General features: G+C 36.8%; 1 pseudogene; it reads left to right on the top strand.

The window, feature by feature from the left end:
• Positions 1-2,760: 2,760 nt before the first annotated feature.
• Positions 2,761-3,415, top strand: LOC103007688 (60S ribosomal protein L10a-like; annotated as a pseudogene).
• Positions 3,416-21,244: the final 17,829 nt, after the last annotated feature.

Below are 21,244 nucleotides of genomic sequence, written 5' to 3'. Positions count from 1 at the left end.
GTTAGTTCTGGGTTGGTTTTGGTTGATTGATTTTTCCTCATTCTGACACACATGTAAACTTTAAACATGCATATTTGGCTTAATAATGTCAAAATTAATCAGTATCTCTAACTCCCTTTCAAATAATAAAGGGACCATAGACCACTTTTAGTCATTCTCTTCCATTGCACATGTGATTGTTATGTATTTTTTGTTCCATTTTGATTGTAAATTAGCAGTATTATTTTTGTTTTGTATCATCAGTTCCTCTTCACTGTTACCCACATATTTACCAGTTTCTTTGTCCCTCATTGTTTTTTTGAATTTCTCTTAAAGTTTTGGGTTTGATTTTTCTTCTTTTTTGTAATATGTATTAAATAATTCTTTAAATGAGGATTTATTTGAAATATATTGTCAAAGTCTTTGTCTAATGATAATATCTCTACTATGTTCTCATTTAAAAATCATAATTTAGCTGATTATAGAATTCTGCATTCACAGATACTTTTCCTTGATCTTTTGAATATATTATTCAATTTCTTCTGGCTTCTCTTTATGCTGTCGAGAAGTCTGTTTTCAGCTTAGTTATTTTTCCTTTGTGAATAACTTATGTTTCTTTCTGGCTATTCTGAAGATATTTCTGTTTATCTTTGGTGTTCTATGGTTTCTTACACTGTGCTAATTGTGTCTTTAATTTCATTTATCCTGTTTGAGACTCATTGTGTCTTGAGTGCATCAATTCTGAAAAATTCTTGTCTATTGTATTTTTAAAGTTATTAAAAGTTGAGATATAATTCTCATACCATGAAATTCACCCTTTTAAAATGTGTATACAATTCGGTGATTTTTAGTATGTTCACAAAGTTGTGCAACCATCACCACTTTCTAATTCCAGAACATTTTTATTGCCTGGAAATGAAACCCCATATCCATTAGCAATCACTCTCCATTCCTTTCTCTCTCTGCCCTGGCATCTGGTAATTTACTTTTTGTCCCTGTGGACTTGCCTATGTGCCTATTCTAGACATTCCTTATAATTGTAATCATATAATCGTATAATTGTAATCATATAATATGTGGCATTTTGTGTCTGGCTTCTTTCACTTTGCGTAATGTTTTAAATGTTCACCCATGTTATAGCATGTATCAGAACTTCATTCCTTTTTGTGGAAAAATAATATTCCCATGTATGGATATAACACATTTTGTTCATTCATCAGTTGATGGCATTTGAGTTGTTTCCACTTTTTGGCTATAATGAATAATACTGCTATGGATATCCATGTACAAGTTTTTGTGCAGACATATGGTAACTATGTTTAACTTTCTGAAGAATTGCCAAACTGTTTTCCAAAGTGGTTGCACTATTTCAGTAGCCATAATCTCTTGAATATTGCCTTTCTCCTATACTACCCTCTCCCTTCTTATGGAACTCTCATCAGAGATATGTTGGAGTTTTTTATTTTATATTCCATGTCTCTGCATTTTCCCAGTTTTTAGCTCTTTGTGCTTCATTCCTCATCTGTCTTCCAGTTCATTAATTCTTTTATTCAACTGGTTTAATCTTTCATTCAACCCATTTCTTGAGTTTTCACTTTAAAGAGTTTAATTTTTTATTTCTGAAAGTACTAACATTAAAAAAAAAAAGTTGTATAGTTTTATTTTCCTCCTTAATCAATTTATTCTTTTTCATAGTACCTTCTTTTTGATGGCTTTATTCCTTTTTCCATATTCTCTTTCATAATGTTGTTTTATTTCAAGTTCTTGGATGTGGACTCTTGCTCAATGTGGATTGTTTTCTCACATATTTTGTTGTGAGATTATCTTTATTGAGGCTTTTTTTGCTTTTGCTTCTACAGTTGCTTCAGAGAGATCACCAATCATAGCTCAGTCATTGTGTTAACTTCTCAATTTGAGGTTTCCTAAATCATGCATATTATATTCATTTTATCCCCAAGTTTATGAGAGGCACAGGCCTGAAATTTTGAATTTAGGGGGAAGGGTTTTTCCTCCAACTTAAAGCTGAAAAGAGATAGACAAGCTCCTTTCTCACCTTGTCCTGGTAAACATATTAATTTTCTAGTTCATCTCTTACCAGAAAGAGCTGCCATTTGAGGGTCTTGGCTTTATCTAAGGATTCTTAGTTCCTCATGCACACCCAAATCCTCATTTCTTTTTTCCTGAATGAATATTAAATATTTTTAATATTAAAATTAAAAACTGCATGAATATTGGTCCCAGTAACCCTTTAGGTTACTGGGACCAATTTTTCTCCAAGGCAATTAAAGCTCCACCCTACCTTACCTCTTCATTTTGGGCACCTAGGATGGATGGAATTTTTCCTCCCTCCCGTCCTTCCTTCTCAGTCATACTTTAAAAATCATGTTTATTTTATTTTTTCTAGCATTTCTATGTCTTTGTACTGGATGGTTAATTTTGGATATCTTAGATCATTGTATTTTCAGAAGTCTCAGTTTCCTCACCATTAATGTGGGGAAAGTAATTTATTTACTTAAGAGCATTTTTAGAATTAAATGAGATAATAATGTATATAAAGTGCTAAGGTTAGTGCCTGATATGTAAGTGCTCAATAAATATTAGTTATTACAATTTTTAATTAATACTGATTGAGAAGCCCTAGATAAGAATGCAAATCCACATAAGGAAAATTACTAAAATGAATTTAAAAATTAATATTTTGGCTTCCTCTTAGGATGTAATGTTGCTTCATTTAAAAGTTTGCTCCCTCCCTCTTTTCCGGTTATTGCGGCGCAAGGCACTATGAACTGCAAAGTCTCCCAAGACACCCTCTACGGAGGCGGTGTGGGAAGTCCTGCATGGTGACCAGCGCAAGCGCCAGAAGTTTTTGGAGATGGTTAAGCTTCAGATCGGCCTGAAGAACTATGACCCTCAGAAGGACAAACGCTTCTCGGGCACTGCCAGGCTTAAGTCCACTCCCCTCCCCAAGTTCTCCGTATGGGTTCTGGGGGACCAGCAGCATTGTGATGAGGTCAAGACTGTGGATATCCACCACATGGACATAGAGGCTCTGAAGAAACTCAACAAGAATAAGAAACTGGTCAAGAAGCTGGCCAAGAAGTATGATGCCTTTTTGGCTTCATAGTCTCTGATCAAGCAGATCCCACAAATCCTGGGCCCAGATCTGAATAAGGCTGGCAAGTTCCCTTCCTTGCTGACCCACAATGAGAACATGGTGGCCAAAGTTGATGAAGTGAAGTCCACGATCAAGTTCCAGATGAAGAAGGTGCTGTGTCTGGCAGTGGCTGTTGGCCACCTGAAGATGACAGATGATGAGCTTGTGTAGAACATCCACTTAGCTGTCAACTTCCTGGTGTCGTTGCTCAAGAAAACTTGGCAGAATGGCGGGGCTTTGTACATTAAGAGCGCCATGGGCAAGCCCCAGCGCCTGTACTAAGGCACAGCTTAATAAACCATACTCCCACCATTAAAATGTGAACATACAAAACTTATTGCTTGAATATATACGATTTTGTATTATATATCCTTGAGTGTCTCACCTCATTTGTATCCTACTCTACTTAGCATGTGGGTGGTCAGGGGACAGTCTTTATTGATATTTGATGCCTGATTCAATTGGTATGTGTATTTTTTTCATTTTACAGATGCATTTCAATTCATCATAAGGTGGCTTATATTATAAACACGTTTATAGTTTCTCTATTAAAATACTTACATTAAGCTGACATAAAATTAGATAATTTGAAATTCATTTTATTGAGAAAAAATTAATCTCTCAGTCTTGTTCTAAAATATTTATTTTCCACAAAATATGCACTTTGAAAAACATTGCATAGGTTATTAACAGTCTATCTGGTTTGATTATTTCCACTTAGGAATATAATTCATTGAAAAGAAAGGCATATCTGATTAAAATGCTGTGTGGAAGTGACCTTTTTTATGTTCTTAAAAGAGAGGAATGATGGAAGAAAAAAATAATGTATATATATTTTTTAATTACCAACATTGTCTTTAAAAGAGGAAAACTCAGAGTTCACAGTAAAACTGTTCATATATAAAATTAGAAAGATGGTTGGATTTTGTTTTTAATAATCCCAGAAGTTTGTATTTTCTGAATTTAAGTTTACTTTTCTAGATTTGAGGAATTAACATAATTAAACTCTACCTTCCTCTGTGCAGGTGATTACCAGGCATCTCCCTGGTCCTACCCCAGATAACATCATGCTTGAAACTTTCAGACCATCTCAAATTCATTTCCACTCTGTAATTTATCCATTGAAGTATTGCTTGAAACTGATGTGGAAAGATCAAAAGCTTTAAAATCGGTGTGGATTCAATCTTGCCTCTGCCACTTTGCTTGTGGATTAACCTTGGGTGAGTTAATTAGTCTTAATTTCCTCATCTTTTAAAGGAACATAGATAACACATATCAATATAATAGTGCTTTTATAAGATTTACATGAAACAATGTATAAAAAACAACTGGCAAGCTGTCTAGCACAGCAGTGATGCTTACTTAATAAAAACAAATTCCACTTCTTGTTCTTTTTACTCAACTCTTCTACCTGAGAGCAAACGATGAGTTTCAGACACATCATCTCCCTGAATGCAGAATCTCACTTTCACAGCAGCAACAAAAATTGGACAGGCATTGGTGTCCCCACATAATTTCCATCAGCTCCCTCAAATAAACCACTGATCTAAGCAGCAGTATGATCGCTTGCTATGTCATCACAACCAAGACAAGTTTCCTACTTTCTCCTTCCAACTAGAATGCCATCCTTGGGCTCCCTCCTATGGAGAAAGTCTGACCTCAAGACTTGTCTTCTCCTTGTTTCCCTGAACTGCCCTAAGATTTCTTTATTGAGAATTGATGGCAAAGACCCATCTTCAGTTGAAGCAAGGTGGACTTTGGTGAATTGTGTGCATTCCAAGCTTGTACTTCCAAGCTTGGGAGATGGTATTTTTTTTTTTTAATCAGTCATCAATTTTATACATATCATTGTATACATGTCAATCCCAATCTCCCAATTCAGCACACCACCATCCCCACCCCACCGCGATTTTCCCCCCTTGGTGTCCATACATTTGTTCTCTACATCTGTGTCTCAACTTCTGCCCTGCAAACCGGTTCATCTGTACCATTTTTCTAGGTTCCACATACATGCGTTAATATACGATATTTGTTTTTCTCTTTCTGACTTACTTCACTCTGTATGACAGTCTCTAGATCCATCCACGTCTCAACAAATGACCCAATTCCGTTCCTTTTTATGGCTGAGTAATATTCCATTGTATATATGTACCACATCTTCTTTATCCATTTGTCTGTCGATGGGCATTTAGGTTGCTTCCGTGACCCGGCTATTGTAAACAGTGCTGCAATGAACATTGGGGTGCATGTGTCTTTTTGAATTACAGTTTTCTCTGGGTATATGCCCAGTAGTGGGATTGCTGGATCATATGGTAATTCTAGTTTTAGTTTTTTAAGGAACCTCCATATTGTTCTCCATAGTGGCTGTATCAATTTACATTCCCACCAACAGTGCAAGAGGGTTCCCTTTTCTCCACACCCTCTCCAGCATTTGTTGTTTGTAGATTTTCTGATGATGCCCATTCTAACTGGTGTGAGGTGATACCTCATTGTAGTTTTGATTTGCATTTCTCTAATAATTAGTGATGTTGAGCATCTTTTCATGTGCTTCTTGGCCATCTGTATGTCTTCTTTGGAGAAATGTCTATTTAGGTCTTCTGCCCATTTTTGGATTGGGTTGTTTGTTTCTTTAATATTGAGCTGCATGAGCTGTTTATATATTTTGGAGATTAATCCTTTGTCCGTTGATTGGTTTGCAAATATTCTCTCCCATTCTGAGGGTTGTCTTTTCGTCTTGTTTATGGTTTCCTTTGATGTGCAAAAGCTTTGAAGTTTCATTAAGTCCCATTTGTTTATTTTTGTTTTTATTTCCATTACTCTAGGAGGTGGATCAAAAAAGATCTTGCTGTGATTTATGTCAAAGAGTGTTCTTCCTATGTTTTCCTCTAAGAGTTTTATAATGTCCGGTCTTACATTTAGGTCTTTAATCCATTTTGAGTTTATTTTTGTGTATGGTGTTAGGGAGTGTTCTAATTTCATTCTTTTAAATGTAGCTGTCCAGTTTTCCTAGCACCACTTATTGAAGAGACTGTCTTTTCTCCATTGTGTATCTTTGCCTCCTTTGTCGTAGATTAGTTGACCATAGGTGTGTGGGTTTATCTCTGGGCTTTCTATCTTGTTCCATTGATCTATGTTTCTGTTTTTGTGCCAGTACCATATTGTCTTGATTACTGTAGCTTTGTAGTATAGTCTGAAGTCAGGGAGTCTGATTCCTCCAGCTCTGTTTTTTTCCCTCAAGACTGCTTTGGCTATTCGGGATCTTTTGTGTCTCCATACAGATTTTAAGACGATTTGTTTTAGTTCCATAAAAAATGCCATTGGTAATTTGATAGGGATTGCATTGAATCTGTAGATTGCTTTGGGTAGTATACTCATTTTCACAATGTTGATTCTTCCAATCCAAGAACATGGTATATCTCTGCATCTGTTGGTATCATCTTTAATTTCTTTCAACAGTGTCTTATAGTTTTCTGCATACAGGTCTTTTGTCTCCCTAGGTAGATTTATTCCTAGATATTTTATTCTTTTTGTTGCAATGGTAAATGGGAGTGCTTCCATAATTTCTCTTTCAGATTTTTCATCGTTAGTGTATAGGAATGCAAGAGATTTCTGTGCATTAATTTTGTATCCTGCAACTTTACCAAATTCATTGATCAACTCTAGTAGTTTTCTGGTGGCATTTTTAGGATTCTCTATGTATAGTATCATGTCATCCGCAAACAGTGACAGTTTTACTTCTTCTTTTCCAGTTTGTATTCCTTTTATTTCTTTTTCTTCTCTGATTGCCGTGGCTAGGACTTCTAAAACTATGTTGAATAATAGTGGTGAGAGTGGACATCCTTGTCTTGTTCCTGATCTTAGAGGAAATGCTTTCAGTTTTTCACCGTTGACAATGGTGTTTGCTGTGGGTTTGTCGTATATGGCCTTTATTATGTTGAGGTAGGTTCCCTCTATGCCCACTTTCTGGAGAGTTTTTATCATAAATCGGTGTTGAATTTTGTCAAAAGCTTTTTCTGCATCTGTTGAGATGATTATATGATTTTTATTCTTGAATTTGTTAATATGGTGTATCACATTGATTGATTTGCATATATTGAAGAATCCTTGCATCCCTGGGATAAATCCCACTTGATCGTGGTGTATGATCCGTTTAATGTGTTGTTGGATTCTGTTTGCTAGTATTTTGTTGAGGATTTTTGCATCTCTATTCATCAGTGATATTGGTCTGTAATTTTCTTTTTTTGTAGTATCTTTGTCTGGTTTTGGTATCAGGGTGATGGTGGCCTCATAGAATGAGTTTGGGAGTGTTCCTTCCTCTGCAATTTTTTGGAAGAGTTTGAGAAGGATGGGTGTTAGCTCTTCTCTAAATGTTTGGTAGAATTCACCTGTGAAGCCATCTGGTCCTGGACTTCCGTTTGTTGGAAGATTTTTAATCACCGTTTCAATTTCAGTACTTTTGATTGGTCTGTTCATATTTTCTGTTTCTTCCTGGTTCAGTCTTGGAAGGTTATACCTTTCTAAGAATTTGTCCATTTCTTCCAGGTTGTCCATTTTATTGGCATAGAGTTGCTTATAGTAGTCTCTTAGGATGCTTTGTATTTCTGCAGTGTCTGTTGTAACTTCTCCTTTTTCATTTCTAATTTTATTAATTTGAGTCCTCTCCCTCTTTTTCTTGATGAGTCTGGCTAATGGCTTATCAATTTTATTTATCTTCTCAAAGAACCAGCTTTTAGTTTTATTGATCTTTGCTATTGTTTTCTTTGTTTCTATTTCATTTATTTCCGCTCTGATCTTTATGATTTCTTTCCTTCTGCTAACTTTGGGTTTTGTTTGTTCTTCTTTCTCTAGTTCCTTTAGATGTAAGGTTAGATTGTTTACTTGAGATTTTTCTTGTTTAGGTAGGCTTGTATAGCTATAAACTTCCCTCTTAGAACTGCTTTTGCTGCATCCCATAGGTTTTGGATCGTCGTGTTTTCATTGTCATTTGTCTCTAGCTATTTTTTGATTTCCTCTTTGATTTCTTCAGTGATCTCTTGGTTTTTTAGTAACATATTGTTTAGCCTCCATGTGTTTGTGCTTTTCACGTTTTTTTCCCTGTAATTCATTTCTAATCTCATAGCGTTGTGGTCAGAAAAGATGCTTGATATGATTTCAATTTTCTTAAATTTACTGAGGCTTGATTTGTGACCCAAGATGTGATCTATTCTGGAGAATGTTCCGTGCGCACTTGAGAAGAATGTGTAATCTGCTGTTTTTGGATGGAATGTCCTATAAATATCAATCAAATCTATCTGGTCTATTGTGTCATTTAAAGCTTCTGTTTCCTTATTTATTTTCATTTTGGATGATCTGTCCATTGGTGTAAGTGAGGTGTTAAAGTCCCCCACTATTATTGTGTTACTGTCGATTTCCTCTTTTACAGCTGTTAGCAGTTGCCTTATGTATTGAGGTGCTCCTCTGTTGGGTGCATATATATTTATAATTGTTATATCTTCTTCTTGGATTGATCCCTGGATCATTATGTAGTGTCCTTCCTTGTCTCTTGTAACATTCTTTATTTTAAAGTCTATTTTATCTGATATGAGTATAGCTACTCCAGCTTTCTTTTGATTTCCATTTGCATGGAATATCTTTTTCCATCCCCTCACTTTCAGTCTGTATGTGTCCCTAGGTCTGAATTGGGTCTCTTGTAGACAGCATATATATGGGTCTTGTTTTTGTATCCATTCAGCAAGCCTGTGTCTTCTGGTTGGAGCATTTAATCCATTCACGTTTAAGGTAATTATCGATATGTATGTTCCTATGACCATTTTCTTGATTGTTTTGGGTTTGTTTTTGTAGGTCCTTTTCTTCTCTTGTGTTTCCCACTTAGAGAAGTTCCTTTAGCATTTGTTGTAGAGCTGGTTTGGTGGTGCTGAATTCTCTTAGCTTTTGCTTGTCTGTAAAGCTTTTGATTTCTCCATCAAATCTAAATGAGATCCTTGCGGGGTAGAGTAATCTTGGTTGTAGATTCTTCCCTTTCATCACTTTAAGTATATCATGCCACTCCCTTCTGGCTTGTAGAGTTTCTGCTGAGAAATCAGCTGTTAACCTTATGGCAGTTCCCTTGTATGTTATTTTTCATTTTTCCCTTGCTGCTTTCAATAACTTTTCTTTGTCTTTAATTTTTGCCAATTTGATTACTATGTGTCTCGGCGTGTTTGTCCTTGGGTTTATCCTGTATGGGACTCTCTGCGCTTCCTGGACTTGGGTGGCTATTTCCTTTCCCATGTTAGGGAAGTTTTTGACTATAATCTCTTCAAATATTTTCTCTGGCCCTTTCTCTCTCTCTTCTCCTTCTGGGACCTCTATGATGCGAATGTTGTTGCATTTAATGTTGTCCCAGAGGTCTCTTAGGCTGTCTTCATTTCTTTTCATTCTTTTTTCTTTAGTCTGTTCCACAACAGTGAATTCCACCATTCTGTCTTCCAGGTCACTTATCCGTTCTTCTGCCTCAGTTATTCTGCTATTGATTCCTTCTAGTGTAGTTTTCATTTCAGTTATTGTTCATCTCTGTTTGTTTGTTCTTTAATTCTTCTAGGTCTTTGTTAAACATTTCTTGCATCTTCTCGATCTTTGCCTCCATTCTTTTTCCGAGGTCTTGGATCATCTTCACTATCATTATTCTGAATTCTTTTTCTGGAAGGTTGCCTATCTCCACTTCATTTAGTTGTTTTTCTGTGGTTTTATCTTGTTCCTTCATCTGGTATATAGCCCTCTGCCTTTTCATCTTTCCTATGTTTCTGTGAATGTGGTTTTTGTCCCACAGGCTGCAGGATTGTAGTTTTTCTTGCTTCTGCTGGCTGCCCTCTGGTGTTTGAGGCTATCTAAGAGACTTGATGGGAGGCTCTGGTGGTGGGTAGAGCTGACTGTTGCTGTGGTGGTCAGAGCTCAGTAAAACTTTAATCCACTTGACTGTTGATGGGTGGGGCTGTGTTCCCTCCCTGTTGGTTGTTTTGCCTGAGGCAACCCAACACTGGAGCCTACCTGGGCTCTTTGGTGGGGCTAATGACAGACTCTGGGAGGGCTCATGCCAAGGAGTACTTCCCAGAACTTCTGCTGCCAGTGTCCTTGTCCCCACGGTGAAATAGAGCCACCCCCCGCCTCTGCAGGAGACCTTCCAACACTAGCAGGTAGGTCTGGTTCAGTCTCCCCCAGGGTCACTGTTCCTTCCCCTGTGTCCCAATGCGCACACTATTTTGTGTGCGCCCTCCAAGAGTGGGGTCTCTGTTTCCCCCAGTCCTGTCGGAGTCCTGCAATCAGTTCCCACTAGGCTTCAAAGTCTGATTCTCTATGAATTCCTCCTCCCATTGCGAGACCCCCAGGTTGGGAAGCCTGACATGGGGCTCAGAACCTTCACTCCAGTGGGTAGACTTCTGTGGTATAAGTGTTCGCCAGTCTGTGAGTCACCCACCCAGCAGTTATGGGATTTGATTTTACTGTGATTGCGCCCCTCCTACCGTCTCATTTTGGCTTCTCCTTTGTCTTTGGATGTGGGGTATCTTTTTTGGTGAGTTCCAGTGTCTTCCTGTCGATGATTGTCCAGCAGCTAGTTGTGATTCTGGTGTTCTCGCAAGAGGGAGTGAGAGCACGTCCTTCTACTCTGCCATCTTGGTTAATCTCCAATAATAATATTTTTAATCTGAGTCTTTATGAGATCTTGAAATGGATGCTATTCTTTCTATTTCCTCTCTGTAACAGATATTGTGTTTCTGATTCTGTGTGTGTGTGTGTGTGTGTGTGTGTGTGGTCCCACTTTTGTTAATGTGTTTTCATTTCTCAGTGAAATGAAAGCTGACCTAGAACCGTGGTCACTCCTGTGTCAAAGTTGCAACAACTGTGGTCACTGAGCAATTACCATGGCAATCTGACAGGTCCTGAAGGGATAGTTGTGTTAGAACAAGATCTAAAATAATCTGTGGAAGGGAATGAACTGACAATTCAAACTGCAATGTAATTTGATCTTGTGTCTGTATTTAACCAAAAGAACCAAATTTGTAAACAGATACCTTACTCTGCAGAAGGATAAAAATCCTAGAAAACATTTAAATGCTCTTTGTTTCACTCAGTTGCTTTTTCTTGACAATTTTATTTTAATAGTGAAATATTGATAGAGCCCTAAGAAAGACATAGAGGTTTGTATGGTGTCTATGTCCAAGTAAAATGTTTTTCTTTTGGAACCATTAAACTTTTTTGAACTGGTATGCAAATAAAAAATGTTATTTCTTTCTTTTTTTAAACATGAGATCCTAAAATATTTAGGAGGTGCTTACCTGATACAGATTATTAAAATACAGAAGAAAAATTGAAAAAGTGACAAAGTATGTAGCAGTAGGATGTGTGTTTTCATTCTTTTTTTTCCAGAGGGGTAATAGATTTGTACTGATCAATTTACCTTCTCTCATTTGCTCACATCTATTGTTCAGCTGTGAGATTTTTGGCTGGAGTAAGTACACAGCTGGAAGCCAATGAATATCCTGCCTTTTTCCAAACTGTTCTTTGTTTGTTGCTTTATCCTTGTTCTTCACTCATTCAGCATCTACTGAGCACCTGTTCTATACCAGGCACTTTGGTAGGTGGTAGAGGGTCCTTATTGGACAAGACAATCAGGGCTCCCTTGATGAGTGTCTAGTCCTGGACAGGTTTTCCCCTTTTTTGCTCTCTTTTCTTTCATTCATGCATTTTCCTGTCCTTTTCTTTCTCAACCCTTTCTTTTTCTTACTTTTTTTCTTTCCCTCATTTTCTTACTTCCCTCCCATTCTTTCTTTGGAAATTGTTAAAGGGCTTCCCTTTCTATTTCAGACTTGTCTAGGATCAATAGATGAGACTTCTTTCTTTGCACTGCACTCTTTTCCCATGGGAATTCATAACTTTTGGCCTGACTTAGCTGTGTCAGTACCTCCTCTGAGGAAAATTGGTTGCCAGCTGATGAGGGTATCATTTCCTCTACTGCCATGGAATCATACTCCTCTGCCTTTCATCAAACTGCCAAACTTTGTGAAGAGTGAATCCTTTGGGGAAAGACATCTTCCTGTCTCTGTCTACAAGCAATCATTAATTTTTGTTAAAAACATTTTTAAAAAATTGGTTTTTATAGCCACGTATCTAAATTTATCTCCAGTTTGGTTCCATTGGTCACAGAATAGTTTTACCTTACTGGCTGAGTATTTTCATTTCTGCTGAGCTTCCCACAATGAATATCAGAGAGCGTTTTCCAGCAGTATTTTTGTGAAGGGGTGGGGTGGATAAAGCCCTAATATAAATTCCGATATGGCCTTTGTCCTGTTGCTTCCTGACACAATGTAGTAAGAAATCAATGCAGTTAGAGTCACAAATGACAGTAGATAAGGATAAGCAACCTGGGTTCATCTGAAAGCACAAATGAATCAGAATTATAGGATTTATTTTAGCCCTGGAAGAGTTTTTTTGATCCACTTCTGCCTCTTTAAAGTTGAAGAGCAGAGATGTCAAGTGACTTGCTAGAGATCACACAGCAAGTTAGTAATAGAGCTGGAGCTAGAACCCAGGTCTCAATTCCCAGTTTTCCTTTTACCTGGCAGGATATAGGAAGTAAGGTATAGGGAAAAATATCTTTTGGGGGAATGGGAGATTTATTGTTTGTTGGAGGAGGATTTGTCACATCCACAGGTTTCAGACTTTTGTACTCTTCAGCTGAGAATCAAAGAATCTAGTTTCATATGATCCTTGTGTAACTAGCTAAGATGTGGAAAAGAACTGGTATAAAAATTAAGTGCTGTCCACTGAATATCCAGTCTGTGTCTGTTAGCTTCTATATCCATGGGTGGGGTTCATTTTTGTGTCTTGGTTATTGATGTTGCTTATTGTGTAGGAGAAATGTGATTTTCCCCCAACCTCAAGTGCTGCAGTTGTAGGTGAAGTTGGGGAAGTGAATATGTTTTTGGTGAGTTGTTTTGATGGAGGAGCTTGAACTTGAATAAGGAGTCAGAACCCCAAGTTCATCCACTTACTTACTTTATTATTTGAGGTGGTTTAGTAGAGTTTAATCTCAGTTCTGAGGAAGTCATTTGGACTCTGGCTTTCCACCCTCTGAACAACTAATAATCATTTCTTCCCTGCTCCATTGGTGTGGATATTCATTTTTATTGCTGTGGTAGCCAGGCTCCAAGATGGTCCCCAATGATCCCTTACCTCCTGGCAGTCATGGCCTTGTATAGTCCCCTCCCATGTTGCATCAGAATTTGTCTGTGTGACCATCAGAATACGGCAGACATAATGTTATATCACTTCTGAGGCTACCTCATAGAAGACATTGTGGCTTCTGCCCTGTACTTCTTGTATCCCTCACTCTGGGGAAGCCAGCTGCTAGTTATGAGGATGCTAGGACAGCCCTATAAGAGGTCCATGTGGCATGGAACTGAGGCTTTCTATCAAAAGCCAGTGAGGAACTGGTTGAGGTCTTCTGCCAATCCCCATGTGAGTGAGCCATCTTGGAAGGATGTTTCAGCTCTGGTCAACCCTTCAGATGACTGTAGTACCAGCTGATTGCTTGACTGCAACCTTACAAGAGACCCTGAACCAGAAGCACCCACCTGAGCCACACTCAGATTCCTGATCCCAGAAACCATGTGGGATAATAAATGCTTGCTGTTTTAAGCTGCTAAATTTGGGGGATAATTTGTTACACAGCAATAGATAACTAATATAATTTACAAGACAGAAGTTGAACATTCTCAATTTAAAGGCAATTATAATAACAATAGATGTAGATATTTTTATTATGAGATGAGATGTTTTTATTTGACTTAGAAACAGAAACTATATGAATACTTGGCCTATCTTCAGTATTTTCAGTTTAAACAGGAAACTGAAGAACAGAAAAATTAAATGATGTAGTTATTGGAGGAAGTGGTGGTAGCTAAGAATTGAAACATACTTTTCTTTTTCCACTTCTCTTTAAAATAGGGCTCTATTAAAATACTAAGTAAAGACTAAGTCCAAAATGACACCAACAAATTCAAAAGAGAGAGGTATGTTTGAGGAAACTTCCATTTAAGGAGAAGTTTACTGACCGCTTTTGTGTTTCCTTGTTTTTGTTTTGTTTTGAATTGAAGTATAGTTGATTTACAATGTTTCAGGTGTACAGCAAAGTGATTCAGTTATACACATGTATATATTCTTCAGATTCTTTTCCATTATAGGTTATTACAAGATATTAAATATAGTTCCCTGTGGTATACAGTAGGTCCTTTTTGTTTATCTATTTTATATATAGTAGTGTGTTTCTGTCAATCCTGAATTCCTAAGTTATCCCTCCCCCACCTTCCCCTTTGGTAACCATAAGTTTGTTTTTTATGTCTGAGTCTATTTCTGTTTTGCGAATAAGTTCATTTGTATCATTAAAAAAATACATATTTATTTATTATTTATTTCTTTTGGTGCTCTGCGTCTTAGTTGTGGCATGTGGGATCTTTAGTTAGGGCATGCGGACTTCTCAGTTGCGGCATGTGGACTCTTAGTTGCAGCATGCAGGCTTCTTAGTTTTGGCATGCATGCGGGATCTCGTTCCCCAACCAGGGATCGAACCTGGGACCCCTGCATTGGGAGCGTGTAGTCTTACCCACTGGACCACGAGGGAAGTTCCTCATTTGTATCATTTTTAAGATTCCACATGCACGTAATATCATATGATATTTGTCTTTCTCTGTCTGACTTACTTCACTTAGTATGATAATCTCTATGTTCATCCATGTTGCTGCAATAGCATTATTTCATTGTTTTTATGGCTGAGTAGTATTCCATTGTGTGTATGTGTATTTAGGTTGTTTTAATATTAAATCATTTCAAGTGGTCTGAGTCATTTTATCTTTACACACAGGTCAATTATGCCATCTTCAATTAATCAACTTGGAGAGGGTTTCAATGGATCATTTAACTCAGGCCTAGATATGAATATTTTTGATCAGTTCAGCAAATGTTTGCCAAGAACACCACTGCTGGCCAGAGAATACATAGATAAACAGGATATCTCTGCCCATGAATGGTTTATAGGTTAGTGGCGGGGCGAGTAATTTCAGTAGTGGGGGAAGAGTTCTGATACAGGTATTCACAGGAAACATGCAGATTATAGAGGAGGAGTACCTAACTCAGCGTGGGATGACAAATGACTTTCTCAAAGTTGCACAGCTGCTTTGTAGCATTTTGAATCCATCTTGGCTGTTTTCTAGACACAAGGGGTAATAACAAGACTGTATGCTGCCTGCCTATTAACTTTCATGTATTGGTAAGGTCTCTGTTTTTCTACAGAGACCCTTTCCACCACCTTTATTCACTGAGATATTATTCAAACCTCTTTTTAAAAAGAACTTCCAAAAAAATAAATAAAAAGAACTTCCTTCTTTCAACCAGGATAAATGGAATGAAACAGAGACACTAAGAAAAAGAAACAGTAAAATGCAAAACAAAACCCAGGAAGTACAGAAGTGTTGGAAACATGAATTAGGAGACTGAATTACATAATGTAAAACTGTAAGAATAAAACATTTAGGGTGTGGGACTCTAAAAAAATTCATTAAACAAATCTCCTTAGTGATTTGTCACAATTATTTTAGCTACTGGTCAGTAAGGAATTTGTGGCAAAGTGCTGATTGGACTGGAAGGAAAGATTGTACCTGTGGATCAATTTGGTAGAATCTGGAACTTAATTCTTTTAGTTTGAACAAGTAAGTTTCAGACATTCTAGAGCCAAGGGAACTTCCAACAGTCTTTCATGAATGAGGCAGTATGAATGAACAGACCTTTCATGACTTCATTTTGAACTCTGCCTGCAGACCAGAGGTCAGCAGTCCCTTGGATCCCAGGAGGCTGCACAATGCCTTCAGGTCCTGGTGGTGCTGGTAACTGGTGCTGTGGAACAGGCGGGGGTAAAAGAGAAAAGGAAGCGGGACAAAAAGAAAGGGACTGGAAGAAGTGAAGAAGGCGAGAAAGAAAACAGAAGGAAAAGGAAGAATTAATAACTATGGTTTGTTGAGCACCGCTAGCCACTGTGCTAAGTGCTTTGCAAACTTTCTTCCAGTCCTTACAACAGCTCTATGAAGTTAGTACTGGTAATACCTCTGTTTTACTGATTAGGGTACTGAGGCGCAAGTGAGGTCATTTGCCAAAAGTCATACAGTTGGTAAGTAGCAGAGCTGTGATTTGAACTCAGGACTGACTCCCAAATCTAGCACTTCTAACCATGATGCCATGAAGGAAATATATTCTCCTACTGCACTGTGAAAGAGGGCCACTACAGACAACCGCCCAGGCTGTTCTCTGGCTGGCCCTTGGGGTTTTTTTTTTTTTTTGTCTTTTGTTTTTGTAGACAAGTCTTTAACAGAAGGAAGATCCCTTAATTGGATTTGCCTGTTATCCAATATTGCACACCACATCCCATGCCGTGCTTCAGTTCCCTACATGAATCAGTTAGAACCTTTCCATTTAGTCTAATGAACCCTAATTCAGACAAAGGTAACTGTCACCTTTTGTTTCATCCTGTGCTTTTATTTTTCAAGTACCAGAGCTGACCTCTGAACTCAATCTGCACTTGCCTATTGATGCATAAATATCTATAATATCACAGTAAATTAAATTCTATTTTAAAGGGTTTCTATTTAACAATCTGTCAGGACTTTCACAGCATTTGATTTCTGGTCTCCTCTGTCCAGTGACAGGCTTATCTCAATATGGCTTGATTAGTGAAACCTTTTATTTGGTGTAAGCAAACCTGTTATTACCATAATCTCTTAATGCTTGCTTAGGCAACATTGGGGTCTGGTGGCAGGGACTCTCAAAACTTCTGGCTTCTTTAGCTCCCCCAGAACACTGGGTGAGTTTAACGGGGGGGAGACCCATGCCCTCCTAATGGGGATCATGGTAATGTTAGTGTCAGCTGAGTGATATAGTACTCTGTCTCAGAGGCTTGGCCAAACTCCCTTTTAACCTCTGGGGTTTAAGAAATGCTTTTGACTTCATGCCAACAGATCCACCTTCCTCTCCTTTGCTACCTTGTCCTTGCATGCCAGTCATCGGGGGGCGTGGCTAACATCTCCCTCGGGAGCTGAGAAATTGCAACGTGCCCTGTTGTAGCTGAGAAGTGGGATGAAGTCTAAAATAAAAGAATGTATTGAAAAAGAGTGTCTTAATGAAGCCAAGGGGCCAGGCACTAATAGCTCTTAAGAAACAGAAATGACTTTATGATGGATATTCCACAAGCAACCTTTTCAGAAAAGAAGAGTGCAACTAAATTATGTTTTGTTCCCAGCAAGTACTTACCTCAGAGAGGAACTGCCGTTACTGCTGGATTGTCTTCTTTGTGTCCTACATGCTTCCAAAACACTGGAAAAAGAATGTCTTAGATTTCACATAGACTCAACGTTGTCACTCTGTTTTACTTTGCTATTAAATATTTACTAACATTAAAAGTGAGACATTGAAAATAAAATCAGAAATTTGTTTGTGCTGCAGAAATTCTTTTCTCTGCAGTTGTCCTACCTAGTATTTTCTGCACTGGTAAAATGATAGGCTTCTGACATATATTATACTGTTCTTTATTTGTACCCCTGTCCACCTCTAATGCTTAAACATCTCATACTTTTTTTTCTTTCTTTTTTTCAGTTTGTGGTCATTGTGGTTTTAAGAACAATAAAATCCACCTGGAGAGTTTTGCTATTGTTTCTAAACTCCCTGAAGTAGGAAGGAGAACAAGGTAATATTAATAAGTATGATTCAAGAGCTTAATAAATAATCAAATAAAGTCAGATAAAAGAAACAAGTGAATCTGTTATTTAAAAAGAGCGTTATGATAGTTAACATTCTTTGTTAAGACTTGAATGTTCAAAGGGAAAATAACCTCTGAAAACAGCAGAAAAAAGTATTCTGTTTATCTAATGACCATACTAGCTTGATTGTTAATTTGATTACTTGAGTTTGCAATTTGTTATTAAATTTATATGCTTATATAGACTTTAAAATGTAAGAGTTTTCTTTCTGGAGTTTTAGCAGTGAAAAGGAAATATTATAGGAATTATTTCTTTTAAAGGGGTAACATCAGATTTTTATTATCAGTTTAGCTTTAATTGGATTAATTGTAATCATACTGAAAAAATAAAGTATAATTTAACTGTACTTTCAAAATTAGATATATGGTTTAAGAATATCCATTCAATAAAATAAGGAAGTAGAGAACCTAGTTTAACTTAAAGTGATGCTGCAAGTCAAATAATTTTCAATAACATAATTAATAATAAGAATCATGTGTTCTGTTTGAAAAATATAGAACATTTTTGTTCATTAAAAGTGTTCTTTTGCAAGAAAATTCAGAAATCTCTTAATGAGATATTGAGTGGAGGATTATTACAATTCTCCAACATGTTTTTAGTTTTTAGTTTATTTCACATCATGCTTTTTAACCTACAACAACAAATATTGTTGTACCATGAAGACAGCAAATCCAAACAATTACATATGTAGTCCAAAGGCATACACAAGAAAATCAATATTTGACATCTTTGCAACTCCCTCTTTGCAGTAGTGTTCAATAGCTTTTATTCATTATCCACTTATACCTCTTTCAGATTCGCCTTTGTCACTAGAAACCCATTTTTTTTTCCTCCTTTGACTTCCACATAACTTCTTTGCCCTGTACTTTTACAGATGCCTTCTGGCTATAAATACTAATGAAATCTCTTTGCTTAATTCAATTTTGCTGGTACACTTACAGTTATGACCTAACTTTCCCACGAGAGAGACTGATTGAACATTCCACTACCTTATGGATGGGAGCAAACATTCTTACAGAACTGGACTGACAATTTCCATAATTATAGAATTCACAGCCTAATGACCTTAAAAAACAATAAAAAGATCTCTTGTTAATTCCCTTTCTGTTACTGACATTCAAGATATTTCATTTTTCACGGGACAACAAATTTACTTTTTTATTTTCCAAAGAGCAGTCTATCCTTTCCCCCCAGATTAAATTTTCTGAATATTGAAGTATTCCATTGAATATTTAGCATTTCTTTGTCTTTTAAAAGTTAGAATATTTATGATCCTTAGAATGCATTTGACTGATTTATAGCAATCAATTATAAGAGTACGTTTTCAAATAGCCCTTTTAAAAATGAAGAATAGAATAATTAAAAAGATCACAAGTCCTCCCTTGCATATAATTATTTCATTATTTCATTACAGTGCAGAAATTATTTTTGCTGACTGTGAGCAATTTTAATTGAGCGAGATCTGTGTTAATATACGATAGCAAGCAGTTCTTCCTACGAAATAAGATCACTAATTGCCTAAATTTTTATTCAGTACAGTGAGTCTTATGAGTCACATTGCAATATAAACCTAATCACTAGGTAGAGTGGCTACAATACATTTTGTGTAGTGTAGATATCCTAAAAGCATAACCTGCCTGCTAATTTATTCCTTCAACAGGTTTATTGCTTTATTAAGCATTTGTTTTATAGAAAATTCTTATTCTATCTAGTTATCACAGAAGAACTATGATAATGAAACATTAAAATTCAGACTTGAAGTATACTAAAGCCAGCATAAATAAGCAAAACTAAAACATAGCACCTTTGATTCTTCCTAAAAACCAGAATGCTCAGCACCCTAGCATATATTCTGGAAGCTTTTGGCTTACAGATAAAGAATAGAAATCTCAAGTGTAGCAAGATAGCATGCTATTAAGTGAAGTTAAATTAAATGTTAATAATAGCCATTTTCTTGCAAAAATTTCACATTTATCATAAATGGTATAGTATCCTTGGCATATCAAAATATTTTATACATATCTAAGATATCTTCTTAATAAATATTTTACATATATTTGTTGCTGTGGGAGAATGTATAAATAATAATAAAATTCTTCAGAACCACTGTCTTAACAACATAAGCTGTTTTGATAAAATCTGAATAAACAGTTTAAAAAGCATGTTTTCATGTATAGTTTAGTATTGAATATGCTGATTTAACTTAGACCTTAAGTGAAAGGTGCAGTATTTGAGTGTATTCTTAGTTTAAATATAATTTTTGAAAGTGAAAACAAAATACTTGAAAAACTCTATGATATTTATTAGTAATTCATTTATTCATTCAGTAAATATTTATTAATAATTTATAATTAACTTATCAATAATTCTAATTTACAAATACTATTTTCCCACTCCCTTCCAAGACAAGTGCTAACATTTTTGCCTTCTTTGCTTGGATTCCAGTATGTTCATTTGATGCTAAAAGGAGAAGTTGACCAGATTGGTATTTAGTTGACCGATGTAGAAGTTGCAGAGTTGTTTACAATAATTTCCAGATTCCAATATATAATGTGTCAGTGACGGCTAAAACCTTTTGGAAATCTCTAAGAAATTAGTTACTATTGTGAATAGGACAGTTTTTGTACTTGGATCTTTTTCAGCAGAGATTGAGAGAGTTGTGTGTGTTGTGGAGGGTAAAATAAACTGTTGGCTGTAGAAGGCTTTCTCATGGTGAAGAAATTTCATTGTAGTGCAGTATGCGGTCAATGTGATCTAGAAGAATAAGAGCTAGAGCACATGGAACTGATATAATATTGTACGATAAATATACTTCAGTTAAAAACAAAAACAAGGGCTTCCCTGGTGGCACAGTGGTTAAGAATCCACCTGCCAGTGCAGGGGACACGGGTTCGAGCCCTGGTCCGGGAAGATCCCACATGCCGTGGAGCAACTAAGCCCGTGCGCCACAACTACTGAGCCTGTGCTCTAGAGCCCGTGAGCCACAACTACTGAAACCCGCGTGCCTAGAGCCCATGCACTGCAATGAAGAGTAGCCCCCGCTCGCCGCAACTAGAGAAGGACCGTGCATAGCAACAAAGACCCACTGCAGTCAAAAATAAAATAAATAAATTTATTAAAAAAACAAAAACAAAACTAGACTGTCCAGAGTCCTGGGTTCTGCTACTGCTGCAACCTAGCTTTAAGACTTTGGGCAAGTCTTGAAACTTCTCTGGACCTTAGTTTCCTGATCTGGAAAATGTGGATAATAATCCTTACCTTGCTGCCTCATAGG

The sequence above is a fragment of the Balaenoptera acutorostrata genome, chromosome 1 (genome assembly GCF_949987535.1).
Source record: "Balaenoptera acutorostrata chromosome 1, mBalAcu1.1, whole genome shotgun sequence".
NCBI lineage: Eukaryota > Metazoa > Chordata > Mammalia > Artiodactyla > Balaenopteridae > Balaenoptera > Balaenoptera acutorostrata.
This window is presented reverse-complemented; position numbering and strand designations above follow the sequence as displayed.